The sequence below is a fragment of the Lissotriton vulgaris genome, chromosome 3_1 (genome assembly GCF_964263255.1).
Source record: "Lissotriton vulgaris chromosome 3_1, aLisVul1.2, whole genome shotgun sequence".
Classification (NCBI taxonomy): domain Eukaryota; kingdom Metazoa; phylum Chordata; class Amphibia; order Caudata; family Salamandridae; genus Lissotriton; species Lissotriton vulgaris.
The window spans coordinates 1,376,292,592-1,376,312,297 of record NC_141689.1 but is presented as its reverse complement, the minus strand read 5'-3'; the positions used below and the strand labels follow the sequence as shown (position 1 = coordinate 1,376,312,297).

General features: G+C 53.9%; 3 pseudogenes; all 3 read right to left on the bottom strand.

Moving 5' to 3' along the window:
* Positions 1-5,846: 5,846 nt before the first annotated feature.
* Positions 5,847-7,977, bottom strand: LOC147727931 (28S ribosomal RNA; annotated as a pseudogene).
* A 459-nt stretch (positions 7,978-8,436) lies between these two features.
* Positions 8,437-8,559, bottom strand: LOC147727930 (5.8S ribosomal RNA; annotated as a pseudogene; the record flags this gene model as incomplete).
* Positions 8,560-10,126: 1,567 nt separating this feature from the next.
* On the bottom strand, positions 10,127-11,924 carry LOC147727929 (18S ribosomal RNA; annotated as a pseudogene).
* Positions 11,925-19,706: the final 7,782 nt, after the last annotated feature.

Sequence of the window (19,706 nt, the reverse complement as noted above, 5' to 3'; positions counted from 1 at the left end):
AATGTTACGGGGGTATAAATTCACCTTAAAGTGTCTCAAATATAAATAATAAACAAAGCTGAAAACAAAATTATCACATGATACACTCTTAAATAATGTAATTTTTCATGCAAGAATGAAACTATGGCTGCTGTGTAGCAAAGGATAGTGGGAATACAAATTTCCCACTGAGTATTGGGTTTCCCGCAGATGTCATTTCCTGGACTTTACTCTCTTTATTAATTAGCTGCATAAAGTTCTGCTCCTCTCTTTTCGAATTGCTATAAATTGTGTCGCTACAAAAAGGATTCATTCCTGTTCCAAGGGTCCAATGAGTTTTAAGCACAATCCTCCAGCTGTTGAAAATTATGTTCATTTATTTGTACTTTGTGGCTTTGCGCATGGTGCAACCCTACCAAAATCACAAATTTCCAAACTACAGTATAATATTTAGGAGAACTATGCCTCACTGTGTCTAAGGATCACCTCGATCCTGGACTCCTGCGCCCCTCTCAAAAAACATAGAGGTAAAGGTAAAGCTTCTGCCCCATGGTTTAATGCCTCACTAAAAGACCTGAAACTTGGGTGTAAACAGGCTGAGAGGACATGGAGGCATGGATATAAGGAGACAGACAAACTGCTGTGGAAACAAAAAATTGTGGAGTACAAAAATGCGATTAAAAGGACCAAAGCTGACTATTTTACCTAATATGTAATGCCTGTAATAGTTCTAGAAGCATCTTTAACATTCTGAACAGTCTCACCAGCCCTGATTGTTCTAGGAATGAAATAGCTCCCTCTCAAGAACTTTGCGAGAACTTGGCTAGCTTCTTCCAGGAAAAGATCCAACTGATTATCAATGATCTTGCGGGCGGTCAGTTGGCAGCCGAGAACACTGCATCTGAGGCTAGGTGCTCAGGAGCCCCTACAAGGGAGGAGTCGGAGGGTGTGGATAATGGCCGGGGGTGGCAGGATACTGAAATCCTATCTGAGTTCAGGCTATTTTTCAGCTGAAGATTTCAATCGCTTGGCACAGGGTATCACTTCCGGCTCACCCCTGGATCCAGTACCACATAAGATCTGGAAGGAGTATGAGGATGAGCTCCTCCCTACCCTTCGCCTAATCTGTAATCAGTCGCTAGTGAGTGGGGTAGTGCCCAGACATTGGAAACAAGCCCTAGTGTCCCCGTTACTGAAAAAGCCATCTCTAGATCCGGAATGTTCTAAAAATTATAGACCCATTTCCTTACTGCCATTCCCATCTAAAATTGTGGAACGTGCTGTTGCCATCACACTTTCCATGCACCTTGAACAACAGAGCTGGTTGGAAGAGGCTCAGTTTGGCTTTCGACCGGCACATGGGACGGAGACTGCCCTGGTGACCGTCATGGATGAGCTTCAAAGGCAGGCAGACAGGGGTCAGGCAGCTGCCCTGATCCTGCTTGACCTGTCTTCCGCCTTTGATACGGTAAATCACTGAATCCTGCTGGAAAGACTTAGTGAGGCCGGAGTGAAAGGCTGCACCTTACGTTGGTTCCGTTCTTTTCTGCAGGATAGACAGCAGGCAGTGTTCCTCCCTCCTTTCCAATCCACCTTCTCTAATGTGCTGCATGGTGTACCTCAGGGAACGGCAATCAGCCCTATTTTATTTAACATTTACCTAAAACCACTGATTGCGGTCATAAAGTCTCACGATATTGTGAACTATGCAGACAACACTCAGATGATCCTCTCCTTCGATGGAGAGTATTCAACGTCTGTGGAGGTATTTTAGAATTGCCTGCAGGACACGGCCCGGTGCCTCCAGGCCAATTCCTTAAAGTTCAACGCTGGCAAGACAGAGATGATTGTGTGTGCTGCGAATAGGATCCCTTGTCTTCTTCCTGGCAATCTTTGGCCCCCGGGTTTTTCAAACACAGGTCGGTCTATAAAAACTGTTTGCAACCTGGGCATTATGTTTGATTGCAAGCTTTCCCTGGAAGCCCAGGTTACAAAAACAACAGCCTCCTGTTTTGCAATCATTAGGTCCCTTCGCAAAAAAATTCCGCTTTTACCTTCTCAGGCGCGCGCCTTAGTGGCAAGGTGTACCATCCCCAGTAGACTTGACTACTGCAACACCCTCCTGCTGGATTCCCCAAACTTTCTGCTGGACAGACTACAAAGGATCCAATCAGCAGCGGTCACACTAGTGTTAGGACTATCTAGAAGGTCCTCCGCTTCTGCAGCTTTGGCAAAACTTCACTGGCTCCCTCTGAGACAGATGCACTTTAAATCGCTCTGCCTGGTCTTTAAAGCCCTTCATGGGGTAGGACTGGTGGTCCTGCACAAAATAATTGACTGGTACACCCCCTCAAGACTGCTCCATTTGTCCTCGGCCAGACTGGTGAAGGTGCAAAGATTTAAGAAAGTCAGGTCGGGGGCAGATCCTTTGGGGTGGCAGCATCTAGACTGTGGAACAAACTCCCCTGGGAGATCAGGCAAATCAGGGAAATTCTTTTATGAGACGTGTTAAAACCTGGTTGTTCCCTAAGAACTAGATGGCTGACCTCCGGCTTGACTCACTTCTACTTTTGAGCTGCTTAGCGCCAGGATGCCTGCAAGGTGATAGTGCGCTCTCTAAATTGAATAAATAAATAAATAAATAATTTGTTTGAAGACTTGTGTACTGCAAACTCGACCCCAAGATATTGGAGTGTTTTATATGAGCACCATTACATTACAAAAAGGCACATTCATTTACTATTTGTTGGTAGGCACGGGGAGATTAAAGCGATTTACCCAGAATCACAGATTGCTGATGCCATGGCTCAAACCTGGTTCTCTGCTCCGAGGTCGGCAGCTCTGGCTGTGAGACCACATCCTCTCATGAAGGGAGAATGCAAAAACTAACAACAGTCCCTCTCCTCTGACAACAAAGATTTCTTCATCTCATTTTGTTAGGGGAATGAGTACTTCAGGCTGTGGCTGGATATCCCTCTTGGATGTGTGAGGGTGCAGTACCTCAGATCATTCATTACTAGATGTCCCTGTATAGTGAGGCTCTACACAGCTGCCAAGGTTTCAAATTGCTTATATGCGACATTTACATTTTTTCAGTGATCCAAATGTGAAGCCCTTGCCATTTTTCTGAAGATCACAGATCAGAGGATCCATGTCAATGTTAAATAGTAGTGGGGATAAAGAGCCACATTGTTTGACCCCAGATTTCATTGTTATTTCAGGAGTTGATTTGTTGTTCTTTCCCTTGAAAGATGTTGTTGAGTCAGTGTATAAGTCTTTTATTATGTCTCTGATGTATGATGGAATTCTTTGCCTTGCAAGACTCTATAATGTGACCATGGCTGACAGAGTCGAAGGCTTTCGATATATCAATGAAAACGACTGTTAATGAGTGACTGTTTATTCATGCCCCTTTTATGATATTTTGCAGAAGAGTCAGATTCTCGTGACATCCTCTCACCTTCATGAAGCCTTTTTTTTCTCGTATTCAATTTAACAAAAAAATGAAAGTCTTTTAGTTAATATTTTTGTGAATAACTTCATGAATGCAGTACTGTTGGTAATTGGACGCCAGTTACTGATTTTTTTTAGTTCACTAATCAGTACATTCTTGGGTATCAAAATTGATCGGTTCTTTTTGATAATTTCTGGTACTCTACTCATCATCAACCAAGACGATAGAATTCTCGGCAGCAGTCTTGGTTCTTTGCTGTGCACTTTATACAAGTCATTCAGACCAATCTTATCAGGCCCCGCTGCTTTCTTTAAATTGGAGTCCTCAAAGGCATGAGTTATTTCGAGCAGTGTTATTTCTTTACATAGATTTATAATTTCATAATCCTCTGGTATCCGATCAATCGGCATGAAATTAGGATTTTTCTTGTTTTCTTTCTCAAATATGTTTTTGTAATATTGAAAGATTTCATCAGCACTGATTTGGCAAGTAGCATCTTCTGCCCTATCAGTGATAATCCTGGTAATTTTCTTTTTGTCTTTTTGAAACATTGCCTGGTATTCTTTATAGCTGCCCTTTGCTTTGGCATAATTTTTCTTGTGAGTCCGATTAAGCCTTCTGTTTTTCTTATCTTTTTTTGTTATCTTGTTCTCTACTGAGGCATTCTGGGGCTCATCTTGAGCAGAGTTCATAGGCTCATTATTGAGTTCTCTTGCTGGTTCATTTGTTGGTACACTTGTTGGTGTAGGACTTATATCAGTGGTGTTTTCTGCGATATAAGTCACTACCTCATCCATCAGATCCATAGCAACATCGTGTTGCTTTACGTTTTGGGTGTACTTCTCGATTTCTGTGATTCTGTCTTCCAGTTCATCAAAGTTCTTGATTTTTTGCACATATTTGCGGTTGATAAAGTCTTTGCGCTTTTCTGTTGTTACTTCCATTGTAACCTCTGTTCATCGCAAGAGTCATTTTCTGAAACATTTGATGCTTGCAGTACATCTTTTGCGGATTTTTTGCTTTTATCTCTTTTATCTCTTCTTTTTTCTGCAATTTGTTTTCTGTTTTTAGTGTCAAAATGTGGAACCATCAGCGCATTAATATTCCTCTTATTTTCATATACTTTTTCCAATTCTGCTAGTAGCAGTATTTCTTCCTGTGACCATAATTTTGACGTTTTGCTGCTTGCTAGAGCTGCTAGTCTAGCCTCATTTTGCGCTCTTGGATGCGCATGCTGAGCATGTTGAGAAACACCAATTTTTGTTCCAAATCTGAGGTCACAGAAGCTGCACAGGAATGGCAGCTCTCCTTTTTTAGGTCTTCCGTTACATTTGGCATAATGGCATGCAATATTGTGGTATTCGGCTTCTTTATCACATTTTGAAAAGTACATTTTAAGATAGAAGCCTTTGTGTTTGTTGGAGACATGTTTTCTCAGTTCTTTAAAAGTTCTCATTATGTCTCCACATACGTCACATTTATATTTTTCGTTTGGGTACTTCCAATAAGTGACTTTCTTTGTGTAGTCACTTTTCTTTGTTATTACATTTTCGCTGACCTCGTATACATCGGGTAGATTTTCAAAGTTTGTTGTACCAATGTCATTGTTGGCTGAGGAGGCCACAAACTCGATGGATTTGCTGAGGTCTTTTGTTGTGTCTTCTTCTGCTATGGAGGGTGAACTAGGGCCTATATTGTGATCTGGATCGTTGTTCACTGTTGCATTGTTGGAAGCGGGTGCTGGTTTGTCAAATTCGGTGAGGAGGTTAATGATTTCTGGGAAAGACAGCACCTCTTTACGCCATCTTAATGGAGTTTTTATTCTCCAGGAACTACCCCATCTGGAATTGGGTTTGTTTGCTTCGCTATTTCTTACTATCACGCTCGCTGCCATGATAGAACCTTGTTTGGCCTGTCTCTATATGCTTCTCTATGCAGAGTCTAGCACTTCAGAGGCAGTTACCGGCGGGACCACTGGGAGGTAAGGCCACTACAACCGATTACCCGCCGTCTACCCGCGCTTCATTGAATTTCTTCACTTTGACATACAGAGCACTGGGCAGGAATCACATCCCGTCAACACCCACCTCGGGCCTTCGTGATGCTTTGTTTTAATGAAACAGTCAGATTCCTCTGGTCCGCACCAGTTCTAAGTCAGCTGCTAAGCGCCGGCCGAGGCAGAACGATGGCCCTGTGCCCCCGAGGAGGGGGCACGGGGAGAGGTGACCACTGGAACTGGGGCAATCCACAGGAAGGGCCCGGCTTGCCCCGGAGGGAGGCGCCTCATCCAGCCGCAGCGCGCGCCCAGCCCCGCTTCGCGCCCCAGCCCGACCGACCCAGCCCTTAGAGCCAATCATTATCCCGAAGTTACGGATCTGACTTGCCGACTTCCCTTACCTACATTGTTCCAACATGCCAGAGGCTGTTCACCTTGGAGACCTGCTGTGGATATGGGTATGGCCCGGCGTGAGATTTACACCATCTCCCCTGGATTTTCAAGGCCCAGCTCACCAGATGCCGCCGGAACCCCCCTCTCTCGGGGCGAACCCATTCAAGGACACCCTCCCCTTCACAAAGAAAAGAGAACTCTCCCTGGGGCTCCAGCCGGCTTCTATGGGATAGTTTATGTTACCGAACTGGACGCTGCGAGGGCTGCCCGTTTCCGCCACTCTGGGTTCCAGGATCTGAACCCGACTCCCTTTCGATCGGCTGAGGGCAACGGAGGCCATCGCCCCTCCCTTCCGAACGGCGCTCGCCCATCTCTTAGGACCGACTGACCCATGTTCAACTGCTGTTCACATGGAACCCTTCTCCACTTTGGCCTTCAAAGTTCTCGCTTGAATATTTGCTACTACCTCCAAGATCTGCACATGCGGCGGCTACACTCGGGCCTCGCCCTGGGCTTCCGTGCTCACCACAGCGGCCCTCCTACTCGTCGTGGTTTAGCCCCTGTAGCTATCAGCGCCGGCGACGACCGGGTATGGGCCCGACGCTCCAGCGCCATCCATTTTCAGGGCTAGTTGATTCGGCAGGTGAGTTGTTACACACTCCTTAGCGAATTCCGACTTCCATGGCCACCGTCCTGCTGTCTATATCAACCAACACCTTTTCTGGGGTCTCATGAGCGTCGGCATTGGGCGCCATAACCCGGCCTTCAGTTCATCCCCCAGCGCCAGTTCTGCTTACCAAAAGTGGCCCACTAGGCACTCGCATTCCATGCCCGGCTCCACGCCAGCCAGCCGGGCTTCTTACCCATTTAAAGTTTGGGAATAGGTTGAGATCGTTTCGACCCCAAGACATCCAATCATTCGCTTTACCAAATAAAACTGGGGGCTCCGAACACCAGCTATCCTGAGGGAAACTTCGGAGGGAACCAGCTACTAGATGGTTCGATTAGCCTTTCGCCCCTATACCCAGGTCTGATGACCGATTTGCACATCAAGACCGCTACGGACCTCCACCAGCGTTTCCTCTGGCTTCGCCCTGCCTAGGCATAGTTCACCATTTTTCGGGTCCTATCATGCACGCTCATGCTCCACCTCCCCCACAGAGTGGGCAAGACGAGCCGGTGGTGCGCCCGCCGCTGGAAGCACGGTGGGATCCCACCTCAGCCAGCGCATGCCGAACCTCACCTTCATTGCGCCACAGGGTTTTGCTCGGCCCGCCGACTCGCGCACGTGTTAGACTCCTTGGTCCGTGTTTCAAGACAGGTTGGGCGGGTAATTGACATCACCGCAGGCCCCTGGCGCCCGGCGTGGGCCTCCCTGCCCAGCTGCGCAACGCGGTCGGGGTGCACTGAGAACAGTCTGCCCCAGTCGACAGTCACACCAGGAGCAGGGGGCCCGGTCCCCCCTTCAACCATTCCGGCGTGCCCCGAGGGGCAGCTGGGGACAGGTGACCGGGGGAGGGCGCGGAGGCGGTCGAATCTCCCTCGGCCCCACGGACACGGCAAAGCTGCTGCCAGGGGTCTGTAACACCCTCCGCCGGAGAGGAGGGCCACGTGTCACCTCGAAGCCTTCCCTGCTGACCCAGAGCCAGTCGCGGTGCACCGCCGCGGAGGAAATGCATCCTGCGGGGCCGGGGGCTGATCCCGCAGAGGGGATCCAGAACTTCCAGGCCCCGACCTTCCTGCTGTATTGAATCCTCCGGGTGGACTGCACGGACCCCACCCGATTACCTCTCGACGGTTTCACACCCTCTTGAACTCTCTCTTCAAAGTTCTTTTCAAATTTCCCTTACGGTACTTGTTGGCTATCAGTCTTGTGCCCGTATTTAGCCTTAGATGGAGTTTACCACCCGCTTTGGGCTGCATTCTCAAGCAACCCGATTCCGAGAAAACCTGATCCCGACGCACCGGGGGCCGCTACCGGCCTAACACCGTCCGTGGGGTTAGCCTCGATCAGGGGAGTCGGTCTTCTGTATGCCACATTTCCTGCACCCGCCGGCAGGCGGGGATTCGGCGCTGGGCTCTTCACTCGCCATTACTGGGAGAATCCTGGTTAGTTTATTTTCCTCCGTTTAGTAATATGATTAAATTCAGCAGGTCGCCACATCTGATCTGAGGTCGTAGTCAAAAGAATGATGCTGGAGCGTCAAAAGTGGGTTGCCGGGGAAGGCCAGGCTTCCCCTGCCGGAGCAGGGGGTGTCCTGGTGTCCCGGCAGAGTGAACCCTCTTTCCCCAGATCGTATCTTGAGGGTTTCAACATCCCCGGGAAGCCAGCCGCAGAGGTGGATGCCTGAGCAGCCGGTGGGACACCACCGACATCAAAGTGCGGCATGCAGCCAGGCGCCCTGGGACAGGTCCCGGGGTGGACCGGTCGCCAGGCCCCTTTCTCAAGGGCCAGGTGCACCAGCGGCGTACCTCCGCGGCAAGACCCAGCAGGGGCCCTGCCACGGGACAATAGGGGGGCCTGACCTTGTGGGGGGACGAAGGGGAAGCGAAGCTAACCCTGACACGGCACCAGCCATGTCTCGGGGAAGCCTTGGGACAATTGATGATCGAGAGACCCTCAGACCGGCGTAGCCCCGGGAGGAACCCGGGGCCGCAAGATGCGTTCGAAGTGTCGATGATCAATGTGTCCTGCAATTCACACTAATTCTCGCAGCTAGCTGTTAGGTTCCACCTCAGAAGCCCCTACCACTGCAGGGGCGAAGTACGGCCCAATCCACTACGCCTGCCCACCTGCCGCCCAGTGGAATCCTCGCACTGGGTAAGCAGATGAACACCGGGAGGGGTGGTAATAAAAAAAAATAGGAAGACAAGGGAGACTTGAGGGGAGGGACCACGTCTGACCCAGAAAATGACCTGTACGTAGCTGCATGCACCTGAAGAATAAAGGCACCATGTTACTATTTAGACAAACGTATAATCAACCCCCTCCCTTCATTCACTATGACCATGCCCCTCACATATAAAACATAGCACAATGACTCCCTTACCGAATATCTTGTGCGTGCATTGCTGGTCCTGTGGATACATGAAATGAAGCTAACTGTAGGGTCAGCACAAAACGAAGAAAGTCCCAACACTTGTCTCCATACTCCAACAGGGGGAAAAAGTCACAAAAATTACAGAAAAAAACCCCTAACCAGTAGTCCTCAACTAAATAACTAACTGAAAGGGCAAAAAGGGAAACTACAAACACTCGGAACACTATCTCAGCCTCTTTCCTGACGAACGCCGATTGCACCCAAAGAAAGGCACAACAACGACAAGAGACTACAAAAATTGCGGAAGTCGAGACGGGAGAAATAACATTAACACACAGCCGTGCGCTACTTGCTGGGGTCCCCACTCCACATCTCCACTAAAAAAAGGGGGTACTAGAGCCCTAGCACCCCAAATAATCTGGCAGTGCTCCAAATGTCCAGAAAAGCCCAGGACAAGCAACTCGGAAGGGAAATGGGCAAACAAAACGGGAACAGGGACTCAGAACCAGAAAAAGGGAAAGGACAAAGAAAGGAAACTGGCAGGGGAGAACAAAAGACTCTGCTCGCGGGCCCGCGAGTAAGCCAACCAGGAACCCAATGTAACAGCAGACCAGGAACCGGAACCAAGCAGGGTAAGATACCAAGCACTCGCACAGGGGAGAGCCAGAACTAAATACCCTCCCCTCAGGTCATGTGACTGGCAATTAGCCCACCACCATCCTTGTACGGGTCAGAGATGCCGAAAGGGAAGAGCAAGGTGACTCCCCATCCCACACGCCTCCCACAGAGAGGAGCCAAGGTCCCCTCACAGGCCCTTGGCCCCTTCTCTTCCAGGCCGCCCTGCCACACGAGAAGGGCCACTCCCCGGTAGCCCGGAACCCGGTTGAGCCGGGACTCAGGCGTGGGAGGATCCAGCCGGCTCCACAGCCTTTCAAGGGAGGGGTGGTACCAGCCCGGGGATGAACTGCCATTCGGTTTTCCCCCACCTGAGGGGATGTGGTGCCGGGTGATCTTGGGTTCCGTCTCAGAGAGGGACAGGGGCCGCCCCCATACCCGGTCCCTCACACATCGGTCAGGCCCTACCCGGGGTAAGAGACCCTCCGAAGTCCCGGTCCTCACCCAAGCACCCCATGTGGCTGCGGACCGCTCCGCCGGCCGGGGCGCACCAGGGCAGGGCCGGGCCCTGTGCCTATGGTGTGTGCTTTCAAGAGGCAGCAGAGGGCTTCAGGCTGGCATCGTCGGTCACTCCGGCCGCTCCGCCATTAATGATCCTTCCGGAGGTTCACCTACGGAAACCTTGTTACGACTTTTGCTTCCTCTAGATAGCCAAGTTTGATTGTCTTCTCGGCGCTCTGCCAAGGCTGTTGTCATCCCCGGCGGGGCCGATCCGAGTACCTCACTAAACCATCCAATCGGTAGTAGCGACAGGCGGTGTGTACAAACGGCAGGGACTTAATCAACGCGAGCTTATGACACGCACTTACTGGGCAATATTTGCAATCCCCAATCCCGATCACAAACGGGGTTCAGCGGGTTACCCGCACCTCTCGGCAAAGGGTAGACAGACGCTGAGCCGTTCAGTGTAGCGCGCGTGCAACCCCGGACATCTAAGGGCATCAAAGACCTGTTATTGCTCGATCTCGTGTGGCTGACCGCCACTTGTCCCTCTAAGAAGTTGGACGCCGACTGCTGGGGGTCACGTAACTAGTTAGCATGAAGGAGTCTCGTTCGTTATCGGAATTAACCTGACAAATCGTTCCATCAACTAAGAACGGCCATGCACCACCACCCACAGAATCGAGAAAGAGCTATCAATCTGTCAATCCTTTCCGTGTCCGGGCCGGGTGAGGTTTCTCGTGTTGAGGCAAATTAAGCCACAGGCTCCACTCCTGGTGGTGCCCTTCTGTCAATTCCTTTAAGTTTCAGCTTTGCCATACTCCCCCCCGGAACCCAAAGACTTTGGTTTCCCGGAAGCTGCTCAGCGGGTCTTGGGAATAACGCCACCGGATCACTAGTCGGCATAGTTTATGATCGGAACTACGACGGTATCTGATCGTCTTCGAACCTCCGACTTTCGTTCTTGATTAGTGAAAACATTCTTAGCAAATGCTTTCGCTTTGATTTGTCTTGTGCCGGTCCAAGAATTTCCCCTCTAGTGGCACAATACGAATGCCCACGGCTGTCCCTCTTAATCATGGCCTCGGTTCCGAAAACTAACAAATTAGAACTGGAGTCCTATTCCATTATTCCTAGCTGAAGTATTCAGGCGACCGGCCTGCTTTGAATACTCTAATTTTTTCAAAGGAAACGCTTCGGACCCCCAGAACACTCAGTCAAGAGCATCAAGGGGGTGTCGAGAGGCAGGGGTTGGGACAGGCGGTAGTACGCCTTGCGGCGGACCACCAGCTCGATCCCAAGATCCAACTACGAGCTTTTTAACTGCAGCAACTTTAATATACGCTATTGGAGCTGGAATTACCGCGGCTGCTGGCACCAAACTTGCCCTCCAATGGATCCTTGTTAAAGGATTTAAAGTGTACTCATTCCAATTACAGGCCTCGAAAGAGTCCTGTATTGTTATTTGTTGTCACTACATCCCGAGTCGGGAGTGGGTAATTTGCCTGCCTGCTGCCTTCCTTGGATGTGATAGCTGTTTCTCAGACTCCCTCTCCAGAATCAAACCCTTATTCCCCGTTACCCGTGGTCACCATGGTAGGCACAGAAAGTACCATCGAAAGTTGATAGGTCACACATCCGAATGTATTGTCGCCGTCAGGGGGTCGTGCGATCAGCCCGATGTCATCTAGAGTCAACAAAGGCGCCGGGCGAGCCTGGATTGGTCTTGGTCTGATAAATGCACGCATCCCGGGAGGTAGGTGCTCGTTGGCATGTATCAGCTCTAGAATTACCACAGTTATCCAAGTAACAGATGGAGCGATCAAAGGAACCATAACTGATTTAATGAGCCATTCACAGTTTCACTGTACCCGCGGTGTGTACTTACACGTGCATGGCTTAATCTTTGAGACGTTCATATGCTACTGGCAGGATCAACCAGGTAGCCGCACCTGATGACAGGGTGGAAGCCGCATGCCCATCTCCCCGACCGGCAACCTTCACGCAACCCTCCATCTCTCGGGAGCCTGCCAGGAGAAGGAGCCTGTCCGCCTGGGCTGGAGGGCTCACTGGAGGGGTGTGAAACGGTGCAGTCGCCCAGCCGTCTCCCCGGGAGGGAGAGGCAGGCAGAGGCGCAGCCTGAGCAAGATGCAGGGGTGCTGGGGCCTGGCAGCGGCAGAATCCCTCGGAAATATTGTTCTGAGCTGCTGTGGAAACATGCTGGGCAGAGAGGGGTGACGGCGTGGCACACAGGGCCCACAGACCCGCTGGCTAGGCAGCATCCGAGAGCTTGGCACCACCCGACCCCTTCCGCTCGGGTCAGACTACTGGGAGGCATGAGCTGTCGGGCCACTCGGCCTTCGCTCTGCTGGGTAGGGTGGACCACCTACCGCCATGCGGCAGGCCCTCCCTCGAGTCGGCCGGTCCATGCGGGGTGGAAGCTCTTTGCTTGAAAGAACAGCCGAGGCTGGCCAAGCAGTCCATCCCTAAACGGACCGAGTGTGCCCAATCGATCGGAGTAAAGCTGGGGCATGCCCTGGAAGGCCACCCTGCGCAGGGGGTATGCTGGCTTAGCATCCCCTGCCTGTCTGCTGCCAGGGCAAGCAGACTCGGAGAAAAAGGACCATCGGAAAGGGGCCCAAGAGGCATGTGCGTACCCGGTCCCCTGGGTACACCGGTGGGTGGGCCCTGGTGCTGCCTTCCCCCGTCTCAGCATCGCCAGACCTCACGGAGGTCTGCCTGAGCAAACTCAGAGAAAAAGGACCATCAGGAAGAGACTGAGAGGCAGGTGCATACCTGGGCCCACGGAGGCCCTTGAGGGCCCCGGCGGGAGGGGCCCAGGTGCCACCTTCCCCCGTCTCAGCTTTGCCGGACCTCACGGAGGTCTGCCTGAGCAAACACGAAAAAAAATGACCATAGGCAAGGGGCTGAGAGGCAGGTGCATACCTAGGCCCCTGGGGGCCCCGATGGGCTGGCCTGGGTGTTGCCTTCCCCCGTCTCAGCATCACCGAACCTCACGGAGGTCTGACTGTGGAAAAAAACTCAGAGAAAAAGGACCATTGGGAAGGGGCTGAGAGACAGGTGCATACCCGGCCCCTGGGGGCCCCAGCAGGCGGGCCCGGGAGCTGTCTTCCCCCGTCTCAGCATTGCCAGACCTCACAGAGGTATGCCTGAGCAAACTCGGAAAAAAAGGACCATTGGCAAGGGGCTGAGAGGCAGGAGTGTACCCAGGCCCCTGGGGCCCCGGCGGGCAGACCCGGGTTCTGCCTTCCCCTGATTCAGAATCGCCGGACCTCACAGAGGTCTTACTGACTCTCCCTATTAATCCGTAGAAAAATTACCCCCTTTCTTGTAATCCGTGCGCACGATGTGACAGAGGGGACCCAAGGCGCGAAAGTACCCGACATCCTGGAGCCCTCGCTGCGATCCGAGAGGCAAATGGCACCTCATGGGGACTTCCAGGGAAGTGCGGCCATCTGGTCGCCCCATAGGAAAGCATTGCGGGTAACCAGATGGCCGAGGGGATCTGGGTGACCAGATATCCGAGGGGATGCGGGTGACCAGATGGCCGGGCACGAAAGGGAAGCCATCTGGTTACCCTGTGCCCCAATGAAAGAGTGAGCGAGCGCCGGGGCATGGGGGACAGGAGGCCCAGGGCCCCGGATGGAGCAGGGGGAGGCTCCCCGGGCACAACGAAACCCCGACCCGGGCCTTTGGCAGTGCGGCAGGCTGGGGGACAGGGCCCAGGGCCGGAGAACCTGAGACGTGCCCGGCGGGGCCCCTAGACCCAGCCGGGGCTCCCAAGCCCGGAGGCACACGGGACGCCTCCCTGGGCCCTCCGGACCCCGTCCCGGGCACCCTGCCATGCAGCAGGACCCAGGACAGAGACCGAGGTGGGGAGGCCACCCTCCCCAGGGCCCTCAGGGGCCCTGGATGGAGCTCCTGAACCCAGCCAAGCAAGGGGAGGCTCCCCGGGCACAACAGAACCCCGACCTGGGCCTTTGGAAGTGCAGCAGGCTGGGGGACAGGGCCAAGGGCTGGAAGACCAGTCCCAGGGCCCGGCGGGGCCCCTGGACCCAGCCAGGGCTCCCAAGCCCAGAGACTCAGGAGAAGCCTCCCTGGGCCCTCCGGACCCCGTCCCGGGCACCCTGCCATGCAGCAGGACCAAGGACAGAGCCCAGGGTGGGGAGGCCGCCCGCCCCAAGGCCTACAGGGGCTCAAGATGGAGCTCCTGAACCCAGCCAAGCTTGGAGAGGCTCCCCGGGCACAACAAAACCCTGTCCTGGGCCCTTGGCAGTGCGGCAGGCTGGGTGACAGAGCCCAGGACTGGAGCACCCGACCCAGGGCCCCGCCGGGCCCCAGGACCCAGCCGGGGTTCCCAGTCCCAGAGGTACAGGGGAAGCCTCCCTGGGCCCTCCGGACCCCGTCCCGGGCACACTGCCACGCAGCAGGACCAGGACAGAGCCCGAGGTGGGGAGGCCACCCTCCCCAGGGCCCTCAGGGGCCCCGGATGGAGCTCCTGGACTCAGCCAAGCAAGGGGAGGCTCCCGGGCACAACAGAACCCCAACCTGGCCTTTGGCAGTGCGGCAGGCTGGGAGACAGGGCCCAGGGCCAGAGCACCCGACCCGGGGCCCAGTCGGGCCCCTGGACCCAGCAAGGGGTCCCAAGCCCAGAGGCTCAGGGGAAGCCTCCCCGGGCCCTCCAGACCCCATCCCGGGCACCCTGTCACTCAGCAGGACCAAAGACAGAGCCCAGGGTGGGGAGGCCGCCCACCCCAGGGCCCTCAGGGGCCCCAGATGGAGCTCCTGAACCCAGCCAAGCTTGGGGAGGCTCCCCGGGCACAACGGAACCCTGTCCCGGGCCCTTGGCAGTGCGGCAGGCTGGGGAACAGGGCCCAGGGCTGGAGGGCCTGATCCGGGGCTCGGCGGGTCCCCTGGACCCAGCCGGGCTCCCACGCCAAGAGGAGCATGTGAAGCCTCCCTGAGCCCTCGGGACCCCGTCCCGGGCACCCTGCCATGCAGAAGGACCCAGGACAGAGCCCGGGGTGGGGAGGCCGCCCTCCCCAGGGCCCTCAGGGGCCCCAGATGGAGCTTCTGAACCCAGCCAAGCTTGGGGATGCTCCCTGTGCACAACGGAACCCTGTCCTGGGCCCTTGGCAGTGTGGCAGGCTGGGGGACAGGGCCCAGGGCTGGAAGACCCGTTCCGGGGCACGGCTGGGCCCCAGGATCCAGCCAGGGCTCCCAAGCCCAGAGGCTCAGGGGAAGCCTCCCCAGGCCACCCAGACCCCGTCCCGGGCACCCTGCCACGCAGCAGGACCAAGGACAGAGCCCAGGGTGGGGAGGCCGCCCGCCCAAAGGCCCTCAGGGGCCCCGGATGGAGCTCCTGAACCCAGGCAAGCTTGGGGAGGCTCCCCGGGCACAACGGAACCCTGTCCTGGGCCCTTGGCAGTGTGGCAGGCTGGGGGACAGGGCCCAGGGCTGGAAGACCCGTTCCGGGGCACGGCTGGGCCCCAGGATCCAGCCAGGGCTCCCAAGCCCAGAGGCTCAGGGGAAGCCTCCCCAGGCCACCCAGACCCCGTCCCGGGCACCCTGCCACGCAGCAGGACCAAGGACAGAGCCCAGGGTGGGGAGGCCGCCCGCCCAAAGGCGCTCAGGGGCCCCGGATGGAGCTCCTGAACCCAGGCAAGCTTGGGGAGGCTCCCCGGGCACAACGGAACCCTGTCCTGGGCCCTTGGCAGTGTGGCAGGCTGGGGGACAGGGCCCAGGGCTGGAGCACGCGACCAGGGGCCCAGCCTGGCCCCTGGACCCAGCCGTGGTTCCCAGTCCCAGAGGCACACGGGAAGTCTCCCTGGGCCCTCCGGACCCCATCCTGGGCACCCTGCCACACAGCAGGACCCAGGACAGAGCCCTGGGTGGGGAGGTGAACCCCCCCAGGGCCCTCAGGGACTCCGGATGGAGCTCCTGAACCCAGCCAACCAAGGGGAGGCTCCCCGGGCACAACGGAACCCTGACCCGGGCCTTTGGCAGTGCGGCAGGCTGGAGGACAAGGCCCAGGGCCGGAGCACCCGACTCCGGGCCCAGCCGGGCCCCTGGACCCAGTCGGGGTTCCCAGTCCCAGAGACACAGGGAAAGCCTCCCTGGGACCTCTGGACCCCGTCCCGGACACCCTGCCACGCAGCAGGACCCAGGACAGAGCCCGAGGTGGGGTGGCCGCCCCCCCCAGGGCCCTCAGGGGCCGCGGTTGGAGCTCCTGAACCTTACCAAGCAAGGGGAGGCTCCCCGGGCACAACGGAACCCCGACCCGGGCCTTTGGCAGTGCGGCAGGCTGGGAGACAGGTCCCGGGGCCAGAGCACCCGACCCGGGCCCGATCGGGCCCCTTGACCCAACAAGGGGTCCCAAGCCCAGAGGCTCAGGGGAAGCCTCTCCGGGCCATCCAGGCCCCATCCCGGGCACCCTGTCACGCAGCAGGACCAAAGACAGAGCCCAGGGTGGGGAGGCCACCCACCCCAGGGCCCTCAGGGGCCCCGGATGGAGCTCCTGAACCCAGTCAAGCTTGGGGAGGCTCCCCGGGCACAACAGAACCCTGTCCTGGGCCCTTGGCAGTGCGGCAGGCTTGGGGGACAGGGCCCAGGGCTGGAAGACCCGTCCAGGTGCCCGGTGTTGGGGTTCAAGGGGGCCTGGGTCCTTCTGTCTAGTTCCTCTTTAGTGATTTATCCTTAGAAGTGCCAAGTGCATATGTGAATTTATGGACGCTCCCTAGAGCTCGCTTTAAAAGGGGGCTGCCAACAGGAAACAGGTGCTTGGTTTCGTTATTGGTCCCTTGCCAAGTGATTCCTGTTCCTGTGGTTCTACCTTGTTTCCCTTCCTTCGAGCACCATTCCAGCGGTCTTTTCTAGTGCTGGGTTTTGACCCCCTTTTTTCCTTGAACCCCCCCCCCCTGTTTTCCTATTCCCTTGGGCATTTCCGAACCCTTTTAATTGGGACCTGTCTTTTATCTTTGGTGACATTCCAGGAATCGCGGCTGCCTTTCCTTGAGTTGTATCGTCCCGTAATTATCCGTTTTTTGTATCCTCATTATCTTGCCATGCGCATTGTTTGGGTGGTTTTACTAAGGAGCTGATTAACTGCCGTTTTTGTGCTACCTTCGTGTTCTTTTTTAGATTGCAGGGGTTTTTTGGGTATCTTTCATATTCCCTTGATACCATTTTTCCCCTGTCCCGTTTTTGTTCAAAGAATTGTGAATTCCACCCCCTTAGTCATTCTCGGTGTTTCCCGAGGGGGCGTGGTTGATCTGGGGTTACGCAAAGAAACAACCAATACGATTGCAGTGGAAGAATCCCTGTTTCGTATCAAGCTACACCCGTTTGTTATCCGGGGTAAGCAGGGAGGTCGGTGGTTTGTGTGTATACTTGGCACTGGTCAAAGTAATAGGGGTGTGTTTAATCTTGTCCCCTTTTTTCATTTTAGCGGTCTCGTCTGTGTCAAGCTGTCAGCTGCGAAGAAGCCAGAGGAGACGACGAGTTGTGTTCCCCAAGACCTTGGGTTCCCTTGTTTTGTTACCCACCTTCTCCCGGCGTCGTGTTCTCCACCATCCGTTTTGATTGCGGGTGTTGGGGGTCACGGTGAGGGTAGAGGATTGGGACGTTCTTCACTCCTGCGGTGTTGGGCCGGTTGGCATCGGAACACCCAGCTGGGCCCCTGAACCCAGCCAGGGCTCCAGCGGCGGCATGGAAAGATTCAGTTGCCCCCTCATTCCAGGTTTGGTTGACTAAATTGCTTGGAACTCATAATATCGAAGAATGCTTATATAAATTCAAGTGACAGAAGAAGAGAGTTTTTGGGGAAAAAATCTGGGCACCCCTTAGTAAGTGGAGGGAAACAAGAGGATGAATTGTTTGAACCCCTGCCTGTTTGTAAAATACTTTTAGATGGTGATTTGTATTATGTATTGATGAATTTTTTTCAAATCCTGGTGTATTTTTGTACTTATCTTCTTATCCAGCTGACACTCTATTATATGTATGAACGTATTTCTTTTTTGTAGTGCTATTCTAATCCATCTCAATAAAAAAAAAAAAAAAAAAAAAAAACACCCGTTTGTTATCCGGGGTAAGCAGGGAGGTCGGTGGTTTGCGTGTGTACTTGACACTGGTAAAAGTAATAGGGGTGTGTTTAATCTTGTCCCCTTCTTTCATTTTAGCGGTCTCGTCTGTGTCAAGCTGTCAGCTGCCAAGAAGCCAGAGGGGACGAGTTGTGTTCCCCAAGACCTTGGGTTCCCTTGTTTTGTTACCCACCTTCTCCCGGCGTCGTGTTCTCCACCATCCATTTTGATTGCGGGTGTTGGGGGTCACGGTTAGGGTAGAGGATTGGGACGTTCTTCACTCCTGCGGTGTTGGGCTGGTCGGCATCGGAACAGAAAACCAAGCCCACGAATTAATACACCGCCCGAGTGAAGAATGTATGAGGAGGCAGCAGGGGGGGCTTCTTCGATGCAGGATATTATGCAGGCTTTAGCGCATATACAGGGTGAAGTCCAATCCCTGCGTCAGAAGAATCAGGAATTACGGGGGACACTGAGTGAAGTTAAGACTAAGCCCCCATTGGTTCAACCAGCCACGTTTAAATATGAGAGGAGTGGGGGGCAGAGCGGTTCTTCTTCTCCTTGGTCAGTTACAGTGAACACTCCCGTGCCGGTGCCTCTAGCAGCTCCAGAGAGGTTTTCCGGAGATAGTAGCAGATACGCTATATTTATGAACCAGTGCCATTTGCACTTTATGTGTCGACCAACCGCTTTTCCTGACGACACTACTAAAGTTGCGTTTGTGATCTCATATTTTTCGGGTACTGCAGCTAGTTGGGCGGTCCCCTTAGTGGAAAACAATGATGCTGTATTGAATAGTTTCCCGGCCTTTAAGAACCAGATGCATAGTCTGTTGGCTAAGCATGCTTTTATGCAGGCAAGTGATGTTGAATTGTTAAAACTACAGCAGGGTAAGCAGGATCTTTTGGGTTATGTGGGTAATTTTAATCGCCTAGTAGCAGAGACACAATGGCCCATGACAAAAAGAACCTCTTTGTTTTATCAGGGCTTGTGGTAGGACTTGAAAGATATAGTCTCTCAGGTTGTAGACCCCCCAGCAGATTGTGTTGAGTTTATCGATTTGGTTGTCAAACTCAACCATCGAATGAGTGAAAGAAAAGGGGAAAAGAATAGGTTTCAACCCCCAAGAACAACTGTAACCAAGAGAGAAACATCTGAGAGTGGGGGCGTGAAAACAGATCCTGAACCTATGCCTTTGGGTGGGGTGCGGGGTCCCTTATCCAAGGAGGAAAAGGAGCGAAGGTGCTTGTTGCAGTTGTGTTTGTATTGTGGGAGGGGTGGACACTTTGCTCGAGAGTGTCCAGTGAAACCGTCCCGGACCCCGGAGAATAAGGCTGTGGCTTTTGTGGGAAGGGATTATGAGCGTCCTTTAGTCCATGATAGTGGTTTTTGTAACCCATATGACGTACAAGGAGCGGTTCAAAGAGTCCCGCATCATTTCACGGTATCGGCTTGCTTCACTTATTCATCTTGTGGTAGAGCTTCCTTGTCGGTATTACTGGATTGTGGGGCCACAGGGAACTTTATGGACATTGGGTTGGCTGAGTCGTTGATGGTTCCCTGTGTGATGAAGAAACAACCTGAACCGGTGAGGGCTATTGACGGCACAGAGCTAACTTCTGGGC